This window comes from Marmota marmota, unplaced genomic scaffold (genome assembly GCF_001458135.2).
Source record: "Marmota marmota marmota unplaced genomic scaffold, marMar, whole genome shotgun sequence".
In the NCBI taxonomy this organism is placed as follows: Eukaryota; Metazoa; Chordata; class Mammalia; order Rodentia; family Sciuridae; genus Marmota; species Marmota marmota.
In genome coordinates, this window is record NW_025999924.1 from 5,983,944 (window position 1) to 6,002,193 (window position 18,250).

Consider the following 18,250-nt stretch of genomic DNA (forward strand, 5'->3'; position numbering starts at 1 on the left):
CCCCCCACTGGTGCAAAGGCCTATCCACAAGTATGGCTGTATGCTGGACCGGTAGTCAGTGACGGGTATGATCCAATTGCAGTGGTACCAACCTAAGACAGGAGGCTGACGCCTAGAGGTCAGTTCATCCGATGACGGGTAAGGACCATATGTTGAATTGGACTGCCTAACAGGCACGGTCCCTAAGCCACATTGCTTGTTGTTTAATTAAACAAAAAGGGGGAGATGCTGAGAGCCACGGCCGAGTCTGTACGGCCCCTGGCATTTTGCCAACAGTATTGATTGACAGGCGAGGCATTACTATCCGCCTCTGCCGCAACTTTTGAGTTCTCGCACTATTTTGGAGTTCTCGTGGGGATTTCCGGGGATTCCCCGAGAGTTCCCATTGGTTGGGGAAGTGCAGGAGGAGGGATTTCCGGGAGAGATATTTCCGGCTGGGGGTTCCTGGACAAGCCTCGTGGCATTCGGGAGGATTCCCCGGGAGCTGTGTGAAGTGTTTTCCTGCAGTTTAAAAATAAAGTTTGTTCCTGCTTCAGTGGCTGGTGATTTGTGCCCAGCCAGACTGCGGCAATGTTCTAATGCAACTCAAACTTATTTCATTATTAAAAAAACAAAAGGGCTGGACTTGTGGCTCAGAGGTAGAGTGATGGCCTACCATCTGTGAGGCACTGGGTTCGATCCTCAGCACCAAATAAAAATAAAATAAAGATATTGTGTCCACCTATAACTAAAAAATAAATATTAAAAAAAGTAGCTGAGTCTGGTGACATTGCCTATAATTCCAGCTACTCAGGAGTTTGAGGCAGGAAGATCACAAGTTCAAGGCCAGCCGGGGCATCTTAGTGAGACTCTGTCTCAAAAAAATAAAAAAGGATGGGGATATAGGTCAGTGATAGAGCACTTTGGGGTTCAATCCCCAGAATCAAGGGGGAAAAAAAGTAAAATAATGCATTAAAAATGTTTCTAAAGGTGTAGAGTGCAGAGTGGGAGACTAACTACAGGAGTTAACACACAGGCTTCACTGACCACCAGTTGCTTTGATGTCTTGCCAAGTTATCTCACCTCTCAGATTCTTTGCTTTCAGACCTGTAAATTGGGAACACATATCACATTTACTTCACAAAGATGATGTAAAGCTTAAATGAGATAATCCATAAAATGCATCCAGTGTACCAAGCACAGAGAAAGTCAGCTTCACTGTTATTTCACATAAGACAAGTACAGCAGGAGGAGAAGGAAGAAGTAGGATGTACTAGGCATGGTTAGTCTCTGACTCACCTCTGCACTGAAGTAGGAATCCCCCTGAAGATAGCTGCCACTCTTTAATGCCCCCTGCATTACATAGTCAGGAGGCTGTCCTTTTTGATTTTAAAATGCTCATCCATCATCTCATTTCACATACCGAAGTTCTGAATTACAAAAGGTGTAATTATTTCCCATTTACAGAGGAGGCTAGTCAAATTCAAAATAGATTTGGGTAACTTCACTCAATATTCTGCAAAGATGGTAAAACAGTAATGGAGTCAGGCCTCACGAGCCTGAGCCAATGCTAATGCTTAAGCAATAAGAGAGCAGGTTAAGTATCTTTCAACTAAAGATACCTGACCATTCCTTCTCCAACAGGTAAAAGGGGTAACAGAAAATCAAATATCAAATACGTCCAAAAGGAATGTCTAGTCTTGAATTTGAATTGCAATTTGATTAGGCTTTTTAAAAAACAAAAGCAGTACAAGAAACTGGGATTTGTTATCAGAATAATTTTGGTTTTCAAAATACCATTTATATCATCTTACCTTCATATAAAGTAAAGCTTCTTTGAGCTCCATAGGAGGTCAAAGAATTCTCACAGAATTCATGTTTTTGGTTTCTGCATTAGTATTACACAAGAAATACCAGATACTGTGAAATAAGCCAGAATGTTCAAAAGGGTTTTTTTTTTTTAAACATTTAAAGTTCTAAAAGAAACAGTGTTTCTGAGTGTCATTTATTAAATGCAGATGTTAACATGCTACCAATCTTTGAAAAGGTAAACTAAATGTCCACCTGGTAGCTGGTGTGACTAAACCTGAATTACAAAATGAACCAACAGGAAAATATTGTTAAAGTCAAGGGGTAAAAAAATTCAGAGCTAGATCTTTTATGGTTCTTCATGTTCTCTCAGAGTCTACCCATCCCAGGAAGAGGCCTGACTGGATTTTGTAGTTTACTGGCTCCAGAGTGAGTCAACTACAAAACCTTCCCTACTTGCCTGCCCTTCCCTACTTTCTGTTCTCTGTCTTGTTCCTGCTCAGGTTTCCTCAAAAAGTTGGCTGCTTCTCTGCTCCCGTGAGGAGAATAGCTCAATATCCTTTTGAGCAAGTCTTGTTCAGGAAGAACAATCATTGGAAGCATCTCAACTATCCACGCCTGGGAGTCCACCTGGCCTTGGCTGCAATACATTACAGTAAGTAGCACTTCCCTCTGTTGCTGAGGACCCCAGTGTGAAAACTAGTGAGGCTTTCACTTCCCAGAGTTAAAAGACTCCAAAATGTTACTGGGCCGTGGGAGAGAACATGAAACCACATAGCTAAGAGCACAGACAGTACTGTCACCCTTACTGACCCACATGGGAATCATGTGACAGTGCAGGAACCAATGATGCCTGTCAGGCCTCTGCAGTGATTATAGTCAAATGTACACACCTGATCCTAAAAAAAAATACGTAATTTTCATAGGAACAAACCTGGAAGACAGAGCTGCAATGCCAAAATAACTAAATTTCCAACACATTATAATATTTTAAAGAAAAAAATATTATTTTAAAAGATTTGACACATGTGACTGCCTAAGCCTAGAGAAAAGAATGAATCAACATTTTAAGTACACTACATTCATTAATCAGAAACTTTTTACAAAGCATATAAGTGCTGTTATCAATGCTTTTTATCAATGTCTTTTTAATGTACTCTCCCCTAGAACATTAAAAAAAAATCAATCCCAGATTAGACATTAAAATATCAATAAATGACAGCTTCAAATTACCTACCTTTTATGGCTATTTTTTATTTTTTTGTATGACTGGTTTCAAAACTCTCTGGCTAATAAAAAATGTAGCTCATGTGCTCTAAATATATACAAAATGAAATAGTTGGGGTAGAAATGACCCAACAGCATAAGAACTGCTTAGGAGTAAAAGTACAGTATAGGTAATTCCAAACAGATAGGTAACATTTGATTACAAATGCAGACCCTATCAGTGCTCCATAAGTGACTTATAAAACAAGGTTTATTTTTAACAATGCACTGAGGAAACACAGGCAGACTGGGTGCACTGGCACTCCAAAACCCTTATTGTAGGAAAGAATTCAGCGAGAATAGCTCACAGATCCTGCAATAGCATCACTCAGAAATCACTCAGAACAGCATGGCAGGAAGGAGTGAAAAGGAAATTCTTTAGCAAAACTTGTGCATGTATAGTGTGTGTGTTGGGGGTGGGGGGTGCAAATGTTATATGTGTATGTGCTGAAAGAAGAAGAAACAGGAAACAGAAAATCTGCCAAAATAAACAACAACAAAAAAAAATCACAAAACTTCATTTTGGGTCAAGTGTGGACAAACATAATCTCTACTTAGATAAGAATTTTCTATTAACTTGTTTTTAGAAATTAAAATCTCTGACATTCTTTATTCTGGAGACCCCTGAACAAGAATACAGATTATATTGCACAAAGAAATTCTGAACATACTTCTTAGCAAGTGGCTGGATTCAGAGATAAGCTGACTTCAGACACTAATGGTTTTATATCTTATCAAAAAAAAACTTGGCCCAGGAAGTAAGAAGGAGAAGAGAAAGCAAGTTCTTAAGCATAACCTTTTCTCTTTGATGCCCAAACTGCCTTTCTGGACCTGAGCCCAAAAAGGGAAGGCTTTGTTCTCATGTGTCTTGGGCACTATTTAAAACTCTCCTAGCAAATCCTCTTGCAGTGGAGGGAATGTTCTACTATCCACTTAAAAACTGCAGAATAATTTCAGTTTGCACTGTGCAGATGACAGTCTTTAACTATTGGTGACAACACCTATAGCCAATTAACAGGACCAGTAACAATAGAATTGAGAATGTTGCTAAAGCAACTGACATCAAAGACTGCTCTATTCCTTATCCCAGCCTTATCTGGAATCCATGAGCTGGTATAGTAAGTGGTAAGTGCCCCAAATAAATACCTGAATAACAGTTTCAAACACTAAAAACTAGGGAACTGCTGCCATGGGTTGTGACAGAAGCAGCAAGGGTTAAGTATTCTTCTCTACCAGGAATCTAAGACAAAAAGTAATTACTGCTGATGTCCCTGCGTTTAGCAATGAATTATGAGCAGCTTCAGTTCTGTGTATGAAGAAGAGCACTGGGCAAGAAGATGTGTGAGGAAATGTTTCAAGCTGGTACAATCACAATGATTAAACCAGTCAAAGGGTCTTATTCTACTCAATCTACTTGAAAGTCATAATTTTCTAGAACTCAAAACTAAAGTTATTAGATTAAAAAGAAAATTAAAGTAGGGTTTGGTGGTGCATGCCTATAATCTCAGCTACTCAGTAGCCTCAGGCAGGAGGATCATAAGTTCGAGGCCAGTTTGGGTAATTTAGTGAGACTCTGTCTCAAAATTTTTAAAAAAGGGCGGGGAGTATAGCTCAGTAAGAGAGTGCCCCTGGATTCAATCCTCAGTACCACAAAAATAAAATGATCCATAGTGAAATTTGTAATTTCCAGTAACTGCCAACTCTGTCCAAATTTGTGAAAAGGGCCCCCAAATATAATTAAATCTAAGATAATATTCTTCCAGCATATTTTTTTAACTTAATGTCATTTGAAATATATATTTTCTATTTTTCTGAGCCTTCACAATGAGGAAACAATGAAACAAAGTATCACTGAATAATGCATTTTAAAGGTTTAAAAAAGTGTGTGTGTGTGTGTATATATTATATATATTATTATATATATTATATATAATAAAATATATACACACACACACACACACACACACACACACATACAGAGAGAGAGAGACACACACACACACATTTATGAAGAGACCTTTATAAACACAGGAAACAAAGGACTGTTTTGCTTGTTACAGAGTATACCTGATGAATATCCTTTCTTTCTGTAATTAAAACTGAGATAAAAAAATTAGCTTGTAACAGTAAATTTACCAAAAAGTAGATTTTCAAAACTGCCCCCCCAACTTGGTAATTAATATCTTCTAAACACAAACATGCTACTGCTTTGCCCTAATTTATTTTCTCACTTTGCAAAATAATATTCTTCCAGCATAGTTATTTTTTTTGTTTTATTTAATGTCATTTAATATATATGTTTTCTATTTTTCTGAGCCTTCAATGCTTTTCATTTGTATATCTTTTCATGGTTGCTGGTACCCAGGTTTAAAATCCCAAGAGTTGATAAGTTCAAAGAACTATCTGTTGTTTCAATAATTACAGATAAATTTAATCATAAGAAATAATTTTAAATTAAATTTTTGGAAAGTTACAAGAACTTGAAGGGAACTAAGATTATGTAAGCCAATCTATTTATTTTCAGAGATAAGAAAACAAAACCCAGGAGACCTGCCTTAGGTCACAAAGTAATGAGAACCCTGATCTATCCACTACTGGTGAGATGCTTTACCCCTATCACAGAATTTTAAATGTTTCAGTTTTCCATTTTTTTCTTAGTAAATTCTTTCAAAATGATAGGGAAAAAATAATTGCTTTAAAGAAGATGCACAACCTATACAACCTGCCTTTGCTACACTAATAGTGACTAGCAAGGTAACCTCGAGCACCCTCATCCTCTCTGGTATAGTCAAAGTACTGTAGCGTGTCTTCACAGTCACTACGTATATATATGAAAAGAAATACTGAATCCCATTAACATGTACAATGAATACACATTAATAAAAAACTTAGAAAAAGAACCATGTTTCATTATATCAGCTAATTGCCACCACTAACCCCATTTTAGAGATGAGAAATTTTAGATTCAAAGAAATGAAGTGACTTTCCCAGAATCCAGTGTCAGTAAGTACCTAATAAGTCAGACTCCTCAGGCTGACCTTCTGAATCTCCACATAGTACTATATGAAATGAAAATGCACAGTTCTAAAACCACATTCAGAAAAGTAGATGAAATTCATTGTGCACGAGAACATTTCCTAATCTGCAAATCTTGGAAATCATGGGGAACAGCTTGGAGTAGAAGAGCCACAGCTCCCAGAAGTATGACTTTAGACTGTTCTTGTCTAGGTCTGGTGCAACTCCTCTTTTGGGCCTCCTGACCCACTTCCTAGTGCACTGTGGTTACCTGTCCAGCTACAAAGGCTTTTTATTTTGTCCTAAGCATTGAGATCTAAGGATTGGAAAACAGAACAATAATAAGGCAGAGAGCTCTGCCTGGTTCTATTTGGCTAAAGCCCTGACTCTTGTCCCCATCTTGGTCTTTGGGCCCTGTCTGCACCCTGTCTCCACCCAGATGGGGTTACCTGAACTATACTTGCCACCCTGAATATGGTCCTACAACTAATTTCTGGGCCTGTGGGGTTTCCACCTAGCCCCAAGCCAGGAAACCCCCTGTAAGCTCCTTTTGCCTATTTCACTCCTCTGCATTCTTTAGGACTAGGCATACCACCTCAAATATCCCAGCATCTCCCCCATACTCAGCTGACTAAGGCCAGAACCACCCTTGTCATCAGGTAAACTCCCCTGTAGGCCAAGTGACAGCAGGTGGAGACTTCCTCCCCACTGGGTCCCAGCATTGCACAGCATTCACTAAGTTTCCTTGGCATATGTGCCCCCTCATCAGGATTGGTGGCAGCATTGATGATGGGCACTCACTCTGGCATGCTTACTACTTTGCCCTTTTATTTTTCTAGAAACACCCAAAGACTAGACCAAAGGGGATTCTACGGGCCTCACATGACATGCTTGCTTACCTATAATCCATCAGCTTGCTGGGACCTTTGCCTACAGAGGTCCAGCAGCTGATATAAATCTTGTGATGGACATGCCCATGCCCTAGTAAAGCTCTCTGCTTCAAGCATTTGAGCTTATCTGTTGTTTGACCTGTGAAGGCCTTGGATTATTCTAGAGGACAACCTTTGCTAAGCATCAACATTTTTTTTTTCCCCGAGACTTCTCCTTTGAAATTTTAATACAAATTAATAGGAAATTTTGATTCATTTTACAATACTATGTGCTTTATATACACCTCTTTGAAAATACTATTGCTCAGAAAGTCATGACTACATCTATGATGATAAAGGAAAAAGTAAATGTTTAACAGGTGTCAACTCTAACTCAAATATTGAGAAACGGTAGAGTTCGGCAGAATTCACTCACAGTATAGTGCTGATTTCTACCAATAGCCACCTTTGCTTTTAGTAAGATGCCAATAATTTATTGCAAACGGGAAAAAACAAATAAACAAAAACCAATATCTCACAGAGGAGGCAGAATGAGTACACTGGATAAGGGAAGGAGCATTCGCCACCCTGTGAGGGAAGCAAGGCCAGCCGGGGGACACAAACACGAGCAGTATGGAATGACAGGAGAGGGTGACCTGGAAGGAGGTGCCGAGGAATGGGAAAGGCCTACCCCCAGGGACTTCTAAGTCTCAAATTCATCCTGAGGATGAGGAAAAGGCTGACTGTCCAGACCCTGGGTGAGCAGCCATGGACGTAGAGAAAAGTGGGTTGACGTAGGGTTAGAGAGAAGTGAGACAGAATGGGTGACTGAGTACAGGGTGAGAGGAAGGAGTCAGGGGACTAACAGCAGACCAACCAGGGAGATGGCGGCAGTGTTCACCCACCAAAAGGACAAGAAGCTCTGACTACAAGGATGGAGAGGCTGGGAGGACTGGGGTTCAGTATGCATACACAATAGCTAAAGTGCCTGGCAGAGCTGTCCCTCCTAGGAGGAACTATGCAGATGACAGTTGGTCATACAGTTCTATCATTGAAGGCAAACATATTTTAGGGACCAAAATATTAATAAGGATGAGTCAGCAAAGATATAACTGATAATCTTCTGATAGACCCTTTCCTTTCTGGTAAATGACTGGCTTTCTTTTACTCTTTCTATAAAACTTGAAATTTTGTTATTTAAGAATATAGACTTTTAGAGCAAAAAAAGGTCTGAAATACATGTGTTTGAGAATTTCCAAGTATGCAAAAATTTTACTACATGATAAAGGGAATTTTTTTTTTTAACTCAATAAACAGTGTTGGGACACCTGGCCAATCAATCATTTGAAGAAAATAAAGTTAGATCCCTAAAATCAACCCTTAAGCTTCAGATGGATATGAGATTAAAGTATTTTAATTCATAAAAATACTATTAGAAATTTTACAATAGGGAATAATAATAGCTAATAATTATATAGCTAATAGTCACAAGTTAATACTTGTATAAGAAACTGGTCAGTTACAATGCTTGATAGGAGTGAAACTGACTAGCATTCAGGTGCTTATACTCTTACTACACAGCACTGCCTCTCTGAAAGGCATTTGATGTGCTTTAAACAGAAGTTATCAAAGAAAAACAACTGGAATTTGAAAAAAAAATTAAAGCTTCTTAATGGACAAATAATAATAATCAAAGTCATAACATAAAAATAGAGGAAAACAGCTGCAACAAATGTCAGGGCTAATATTACAATACACAAAGAGTGCTTACAAATCAATAAGAAAAATACCAATTCTCTTCCATGTTTTAAAGAAAATAAATGCCAGGCACAGTGGTGCATACTTGCAATCCCAGTGACTTGGGAGGCTGAGGCAGGAGAACCACAAGTTTGAGGCCTTCCTCAGAAAGTAAGTGAGGTCCAGTCTCAAATACATACATACATACATACATACATACATACATACATACATACATAAATAAATAAATGGCTATAGATGTGGCTCAGTAGTAAAGAACCTCTGAGTTCAATCCTTAGTACCAACAACAACAAAAGAAGAAAAGAAAAGAAAGAAAGAAAAAGAAAAAGAAAAGAAAGAGGCTGAGGTTGTAACTCAGTGGCAGAGTGCTTGCCTAGTATGTGTGAGGCACTGGGTTCAATCCTCAGTACCACATAAAAATAAGTAAATGAAATAAAGGTATTGTGTCCATCTACAACAACAAAAAATATATATAAAAAAGAAAGAAAGAAAGAAGTACTCAAAAGAAGCATGAAATTGTAAATAAGTACAAAATATACAGTGACCACGAAAAGCTAAGAAATGTGAGAAGCCATCTTTCATTCACCAGATTGGCAAAAATAGAAGACCAATAATACACAATATTGGCAAGAATGTTGGGCAATGGGCATTCTCATGCACTATGAGGTAAATGTAAACTAGCACAATGTTTTACAAGGCAAACTGGTTATAGTATCAAAATTTTAAATATGCACACCCCTGTTTCAGAATTCCATTTCTGAATATTTATTGTCCAGAACAAAAGGCCCAACTATATAAATATTACATATAAAAGAAGTCACTAAAGCTTAACATAAGAACCTAAAAGCAAATAATATAAATGTCTAAAAACAGGAAACTGGCTAATTGAGATATTGTTGATGAAATACTACACAGTCCTTTAATTGACAGCTCTCTGTTCAGAAAGATAACTTACAACATACTGTTAAGAAAAAAAGCACACTGTACAGTAATACACATAGTATGGTTCTATTTATTAAATAATGAAGACATCATTTTTTAAAAAATTGTTCCATTGCTTTCGAAAGAACTGTTCAATGATGTTATTGAAATTAAATTCTATAAATTTTAAATACCATCAAGGCCTTGAGATGCCAGATATAACATCATAATCTTGTTATAATACAGTATAATGGTTTGAAGATGCTTTGTACCAGAATGCATAAAATGTACTTACAAAATTCAAAATAAATTTAGATTAAAATTGTAAAAATGTTTTCAGGGGTATTGATATTTACATCAATCTGTTGCACCTTTTTCAAATCTAAGGTTCAATAAAAATAAATTAAGAGCACTAATGGAAGTTCAGGAAATTGATAATAGCTATAGCCAATTAAGATATTTTAGGGGGGAAAAAGCAAGAAACTATGAAGTGCTGTTTGATGATACAAATATCATTTTAGAACATGTAGACATTAAGAATGTTTGTGAAACCATCTCATTTCAATGAAAAAGCTACCAGTAATTATATAATTTGGTCAATGCTACAGAGTTGGAACCTTACTCCTCGAAATCTAACTAGGAAAAAGGTCAGAATACATTGGTGTGTCTTAATACTTATTAAGTATTTCAAATACCTTGTAGGGTATAAAATGACATAGGCCAACAAATAAAGCAAAGAAGTTTTCCATACAGATAATCCACAAGACATTTCTAATAAGCAGCACCTAATTTTATGTAATTCTAAAGTATGCCTCTTAATTTAGTATATCAGGGCCGCAGAACTACAACTCAGATAATTTAGAGGTTTACCACTTCAAGGATCGTTTTCCTTAATAGAAATAAATTATAACTTTTCAACTTTAATTCACTGAGACTATAGAAACAAGGTAACTTTTTAATAATGAGCTACAGTAGCTCTGACAAATAAAAATAATCATGTAGTCTTGATCACACTTATTTTACAAGTTAGGAAAGTTATTTCAAAAAGTAATGTTGAATAGTGAGTGCTATGATTTAATAATATATAATTTTAGAGGCTATCCAGGTGGACCTAGCTGTCCCAACACCAGGTGGCCCCCGAATGCACTGTTTTAAAATCCTCTTCTGCCTTCCTCCCCTGTGTCTGTGAGGTCAGCCAACCCTGCTGCCATAAGGTAACCTGCCTGCCTCTGGCTCAGCTCACACTGCCATCCCTCCTGTTGTTAAAAGTTGTGTGTTAGGAACACCAAATGAACAAAACTGCAAGGACAACATCTTAGATAAGTGTCAACAGCCAGCAAATGTCCTGGACACTCTTCTGAGTGTAAAATCAAAGGACTTCAAAGCACAGATTTTGTTTCAGAACCTTTGGCTGCTCAGAGACATTTTTTTTCCCCTTAGTGCTAAACTGTGTTCTAGATAAGGGATGCTGCTGGGTTTAGTTACCACTACTAAGTTTTCTGTTACACGGGTTCTTAGCTCCTGAAACACTGTATAGTAGTTGTCTAACAAATCTTTTCTTTAACGCAAATATGAACTTTTATTATCTGAGGCTGACTTATCAAATTAGTCAATTCTGGATGAGATTAGAGTTTTCAAGACAAGAATCCTAAAAGTGGTATTTAACTTTAGGTTACTTTCTGAGAACCTGGAAAAACAAACAGTTATGTCAATGCATAACATTTTTATGCACAATGTTATTCCTGGAAAAACATTCTTGAATCCCTAGAAAGTATAGGAGAATTACATATGCATAGCACATGCTTCTAACTTATAAAATTATCATACATATAGCTATTTGCTGTAAACCTTATTTAGCTTCCTTGAGGCTTGAGGTACCAGGCATATCTACAAGTCGGGGTATCTCCCAATGAGTCTATCACAAACCAATAATTTGGAAACACCAATAGTCTAAGATTTTGCATTTTAACCTCTTCTTAGCTAGGTCCTAAACTACGTCTGACCAAAAAGGAAGAACAGATGACCCCACTAGTTTGGGCATGCTATGGCACTATCTTTCTCCTTTTATTCAATAAATATTTACCAAATATTCATCTTGTAGCAGGCATTTTGCTAGGTGTTGAGTCCCTAACCAGTCAAAGGCCCTGTACACTCAGGTCTTGCCATCTTCTGGGGAAGAAGGTTGTTCAGCCGGTTGAGAAAATAAAGTATAAATCTCAATATTGACAGTAGGGATGCTGTACCACAAAGCCAGACTAGGTAATCTGTGAATGGGCTAATGTCTTAACAAAGAAGAGCTGACATGGGGAATGGGAAGAGAGTTGCTGGCAGAGGGGGCATGCAAAGGACCTGTGGCAGGAGGCAGTATGCTAAACTTGAGGAAATGAAAGAAGTCAGGTCTGGGGAGAACAAGGGCATGTGTCAGATGGATCCAGACCTGGAACGGCAGATAAGAGTCCTGGTAAGGCGAGTTACGGATTCATTTTGTCTTTATCCAAATGGAAAGCATTTGAAAAGTTTTAAAATTCAATTGAATTCATTTCACTTTTCTGGAGGGAGTAAGTTAAGATCTGATTAATCTCTAGCCACATAATCCAGAGAGCAGACTGGGAGGGAAAAGGGCTATAATGTAGCAGTGTGTGAGGGGGGTTGTGACATCAGTCCAAACTAGATAATGGATGCTGAGACTGGGATGTGATGGCAGCTCAAATCACCAGCACCTAAGAAGGGGAGCATGAGGGTCAAGGATGACTCCTAGATTCTAATTCTGCCATTTAATGAACAGAGAGCATGTTAGCAGAAGGTTTAGTGAAGACTGTGAATCTGGACTTGGACATACGAGTGCAGAGTATCATGCAGATAGTTAAGTGTAGATCTTAAGTTTCAGAGAGATCGTAACTGGGAAAATAACCTCTGAAATCACTTGTGAATGGCCAATAACCGATCAAAGGGCATTAATGAATCTCAGTTGGTATGGAGGACACAGAATGAAAGGCCTAGGAACACCCTAAGGGTCTTTTAGCATTAATGTTCCAGGGAATGAAGACGGCCACCAAGGAAGAACTGCCAAGGTTAAGAAGAAAATCAGGAGGGCTTACTCATTAACATAAGTAACACTGTTTCAAACAGAGGAACTCAATTTTATCAATTATTTGACAGCTTGAACGTGGCTCCAATTTTTTATAACTATACTTAAGTCATTGAAGTACACTAATTATTTAAATTTTATATTATATTGAATTGGTCATAATGATCGATGACTGCTTATTAAATATCAATTACTGCAACTAAATATTAAGCAATGTATAAAACATAAAAACTCATGCTGGGAGATGATACAAAAAGTAAGATAGAATTCCTAGTCTGTTAACAACTGATATTTGGTATTCAGAATGCTGTAAGACCAGTTTGAAGATTATTTGATAACATATCAGTTAAATGATTATTTAGGCAACACAGAAAAGTAATGATAACATCTACTTGTCAAGAACAGTGCATCCACACAAAGCCCAGTATCCACACTCTCCTCATTCCATATATACCCATCATCATCCTGCTTGCATGTGATAAACTTAGTTAATACACTAATGATAGAAATGTGCGTGTTGTACCATGTAACTCCAAGAACTTCCTCTTTAAGAGGTTTAATGGCCACATTAATAAATCCCAGGTGACAGAAGTGTACTTTCAGAAATATATACTTAGTGGGTCTTAATGATTCTCCTTACCATTCTACATCTCAATCTATTACATCAAACTAACCAGCCTGGCATTGCAAAGGAGTCAGTCACTAATAATATAGAACTCCCTTCCATACCAAACATACCTAAATCAACAGTGACATGCCATAGGCAGATGAACACAAGGATATCTTCTTGATCATCTTATGCCCTAGAGCATATTTTACATTTCCCTACGTAGTTTTTTTAATGAGCAGAGTTGCCGTTTATTATTGACTGAATTTTAAAACCAATGTTGGCAGACACTGAATTTCTTGTTCCTCATGCCCTCATTTTAATTTTCTCTTGCAAAAGAAAAAAAATATCATGTCTGGACTTGCAGCTCCATCTATATTACTCTTAAGAGTAGGTAGAAAAATAGTTTGAAACTAATCTGTATCTAGATTTCTTTTTCCATTTCTGTGATCCTAAACTAAAGCATCTCTGTCCTAAGGAGGGGGGGGGGACACCAAAAGAAAACGGGCAAAAACTAGCAGGCTGAATGTATAAGCAAAAGATAAGACAAACCTACCCCTCACAACTACTAAGGCCAATTCATTCCTCAGAAAATTAAGAAGGTAACACTGGTTGGCCACAGGAATATGGTATGGAATGTTGTAGATGAGACTCAGAGCACAAATATTTAATCTGGGTGCCCCTCCATATCCTCATCTACTAAACAAAACAGAGGCTATGTACTGCTGACCCTCTCCTCTACTATCAATTATCTGCAAAGGTTCATAAAGGTTGAATGAATGAAATCTCATACAGTAACAAAGAGGCAGGATCCAGCAATACTGGAAGTCTCTCACCCTGTGTGGTTATCAAGATGAATGAATGACAGTCCATATTCTTTATTTCCTTTCACATATAATTTAATATAGCAAAAACCAATAAATCTAAGAAACATTGACACTAATCATTTATCCTCTTTTCCTAGCATGTTGGAGGATCCTGAATATTACTTACTTGTATTAGGTGTACAAGGCAGGTTTAAGAAAGATGTGCATCATGTAAGTATTAGCAGATGAATGCAGCACTGAGTAGAGACCAAGCTAGTGGTCTATCAGAACTCCTGCAAAACAACTGTCTTCTTAAAACCTTCAGTTAATTTGAAAAAGAAGACGGAAGAAGCACATAGTAATGAAAAGCAATGGACTACAGAGTCAGACTGACTTGGGGTTGCATCCTAGCTCTGACTTCTAGTTGTATGATCATGGAGTTTTACCATCCCCAATGAGTTTCAACCTCCTGAAAAGAGAAATTACAATGCCTTAGAGGGCTATAGTGATGATTATATAAGATTAAATAAGATGATTAAATAAGAAAAAAAAAGTGTGTGTGTGTGTATCTTACCCAACATAAAAGACAAGGAAAATGATATATAAAAGCTATCTACACCTATCTATATGCTCAATTAACATGTTAAAAGCCACAGGTACAATCCTGATATTTTTGTAATTTTAAGAGTACCTGACTAATCTCACTGCATTGCAATAAACCTTTTAATTCTGGTTCTGATTTCTTTCATGATTAAAATGTTCTTGTGCTTCAATTAAAAAAAATAAAATGTTTTAAAATTATTTCTTAAAGACAACTTTGGCTTATTCCTAATACTGCACACTTCATCATATTAATATTCTGTGCAATTACTTAACTTTTGGGAAGGATGCTGGAGATCCAACCCAGGGCCTTGCTGATGAGCCTCACTTCCAGCTCCCATTTACTTTTTAAAGTAGCTCTCACTTTAGACTTAAAATTAAAAGAGGAGGCCAGAACTAAGGAAATAACTAAGTCTAAGGAATATACATGGTATATCTTATACAAGCAAAGCATTCCATGGCTAGAGGTATAATTCACATGATGGAGTTCTTAAGCAGACTCTGAAGACAACTGCTTTTCCAGGCCATATTTTTCCACTGCGTTCCATACCAAGAGATATCCCTCAACCCAAGAACATGAGTGGGATACAGAATGCAAAAGTAGTGCTTTCTAACTCAGAGCACTTCTGACTGCCCCGTATTATAACTAGGGGAAATCCATTCCCCACTACTTGCCACCCTATCACTTCTTCCTTTGGAATGCACATAGCCAGTGTCAAGGACTGATTAGCAGACTCAGCCTAGGCAAGCTGTAGCTAGTTTTTTTTTTTTTTTTTTGCTCTTGGTGAAACCAAAAGAACACTCCTTTCTTCCCACATTTTGAAATCTTCAAGTTGACAAGTCAGTGACCATTTCTAAAACATGCAACATATTTTGCTTGAGGTGCTACAGAAGACTTGAAAGAATATCAATGAACAGGGTTACTTCCTGTTTTTCCTATCTAACAAAATGGAGTTATTATAGTGTATTGGAAATCATATATTAAGGAATGTTGGTTAACCAGTCACTCTTGCCAAGATCAGATATGAAAAGAAAACAAAAGTTGGCAACAATTCTAGCTCTGATATTTCTCTTCCAGAATTATATTTAATAAGGTTAATCTTTGAAGAATCCATTTTTTTACCTGATTTTAAATGGAATTTGGACACAATTTATAACTACAACACAAAATCATATAAGATTATCTTATGTGACTACTTCTATTATTTTATTAAAAAAAATCACCAACTTAATTTTTAAAAAGACTTATTTTTAGCTAACTCTTACATGTCCTTTCTAGTAACAGGTCACTAAATTGTATTTTCATTTCAACAACTTCTAAAAGGAAGTGAAACTGAGGGCTATATGAGGATATAACAGCAGCCTATGAAATATTCTTAGTTTTAAGCAAAAACTAACACTAACAAGTACACCATATCTTGTTCTTTCATGGGCCAGCAAATTGATAGTTTGGTTTTTTAAGTTACAAAAATAGGATGGAGTAATTATATCTACCAAACTCACAATAGCCTGTTCAATGGAGAGTAACACTGTAATTTTTCTTCAAAGACAGTAAATAGGAAGAAAAAGCCCCTAATTCTGTAATATAAGGAAAAATCCCAAACCCTTGGGCGCCACTTACAGGCACTAAACTTTCACTGATTTCAGTTATTACCCTGAAGAGGGATAGACATAAAATCTTTGATTTTAATGGGTATTTCTTATATAATTTATTATTTGTAAATGTATTTCCTATACTTCCAATTTCTACATCCAAAATTATAAACTGAAGGAAATTCTTAAGTAAAAATCACAAAGCTCTCTTTTTAAAAAATTCAGTAGTTCTGTAGGAGAAGTCTTCAGACCTCCACTACTGTTGAAACAAAAATATTTAAAAATTTCAGTTTTAGATTTTCCTCTTGAAAGTATGAATAACTACTGTCAAAAAGAGGAAAATGCACAAGTACTGCTTACAATCAGCTTTTTCTAAGACTTTAAGTGGTAAATAATCTGACAATATAAATAAAACACATGGAAAAATTATAGTACAAGTATTTTTCTCTATAATCTAAGTTTTTACACCAATAGATTCAAATGAATTTCAACCCCACTGTCAAGAAAACTGAAAAAAATAATCACTACATTTCAAAAGATAGGGATCAAAATTTTATTACAAATGAAATCTTTGCATATGACATTTGGGATGAACCAAGAGCATTCTGGTTAATAAAATTACTTGTTTGAAAAAATATTATGCTTACTAATCCATTATTTAATATACTGTGCAATTAAATCCCCCCTTAAAGAAAGGAAACAAAAATTAAGCATGGATTACTTAGTCTTTGAATCTCACAAATTATTTATTATATCCAAAAAATAAATAAAATTAATTTCTCAAATTTGGGGTCAATTTTTTTAAAAATCCGAAATGTAGTAACAATTGCCTTCTAAGAATTATTCTGATTGAGTTTTAATCTGATCTGCACAGAAACAAGACACCGTGGAGCAACATTTCTTCTTGTAAGACTAAGTTATGTGTACCACTGCATACAGAAAACTGTACCAGTCACAAATCTCCTTTCATTGTAATATCGCCATGGTACAGTGCTAAGCATATTTTTTAGATTTTATTTATTTTTTGGTACGGGAAGACTTCCAAGTAATAAACGGACCATGTTTTTAAACCAACATACAAGTGCACAAAAAAGAATCAAAGCATATTAAATAATTAACCAAAACCTACTGTCTGACGCATCTCACAGTAGACACACTTTACTCCCTTAATAAATGTCAGGGAATTCTATAGAGCAGCGAGTGACTATTACGAAAATATTTCCAGCAACTCTAAACGCCCATCAACACTTTGTGCTTTTGCAATTACTATCAGTTGTTTAAAAAAAAAAAAAAAAAAGACTATAGCTGTCACACTTAAAATAACTTCTTTTAACAGAAAAATTTCCAATAGCCAAAACAGTGTGAGGCCGAGGAGCCAAATTACCTTACACATTTCCTAATTCACGTGCACCATAAGACCCATCTGAGCCGAAGCCCACAGCACCGTGACCCCTGGAATTCGGCGGCGGCCGGTGCAGCTGCACCAAGCAGGCAGCACCGCACCCGCGCTGCGGTTCCCAGCCACGCCGCAGGGGCTGCGGGGAGCAGTCACCACCGCTTTGAAACTGAATAGACACATCCGGTCCTGGCTCCTACACCACTTCGCCAAATGCAAACTTCAAAGGCCAAATTCAAACTCCAAACAGAAGTCACTGGAGTCTTAGTGATGCAGTATGAATTCCCAAGAACACAAGGAGCTGTTGGGGGTCGCAGTTCGAAAAACCACACGTCCTAGAAGACCACAAGCCCCGCCGAGTCTGCAGCGGTCAGCCGGTGCCGCTTTGACAGGCGTTACCCCGCGATACACCCGGAGCCCCCGCGGCCGGCACTCGAGGCGCGCCGCCTGCGCCCGGGTCCGGTCCCGGTTCCTGCCCAGGCACTCAAGCTCCTACGGGCTCAAGGGCTCTGCCTGTCACAGCCGGGGACCTGCCGCCTTCTT

General features: G+C 37.3%; 1 protein-coding gene across 4 annotated transcripts in view; it reads right to left on the reverse strand.

Annotated features, from left to right (window-relative positions):
• Map3k1 (mitogen-activated protein kinase kinase kinase 1) overlaps positions 1-18,250 on the reverse strand; it is a 76,504-nt gene that overhangs the window by 57,903 nt on the left and 351 nt on the right. The window contains exon 1 of one of the 4 annotated variants that reach the window (XM_048800026.1): positions 17,696-18,212. The exons of the other annotated variants lie outside the window; for them this stretch is intronic. The gene's annotated coding sequence lies outside the window, so the exon portion shown is untranslated. Of the gene's footprint in view, positions 1-17,695; positions 18,213-18,250 lie in introns of those variants that run through there. 4 annotated transcript variants of the gene reach the window in all.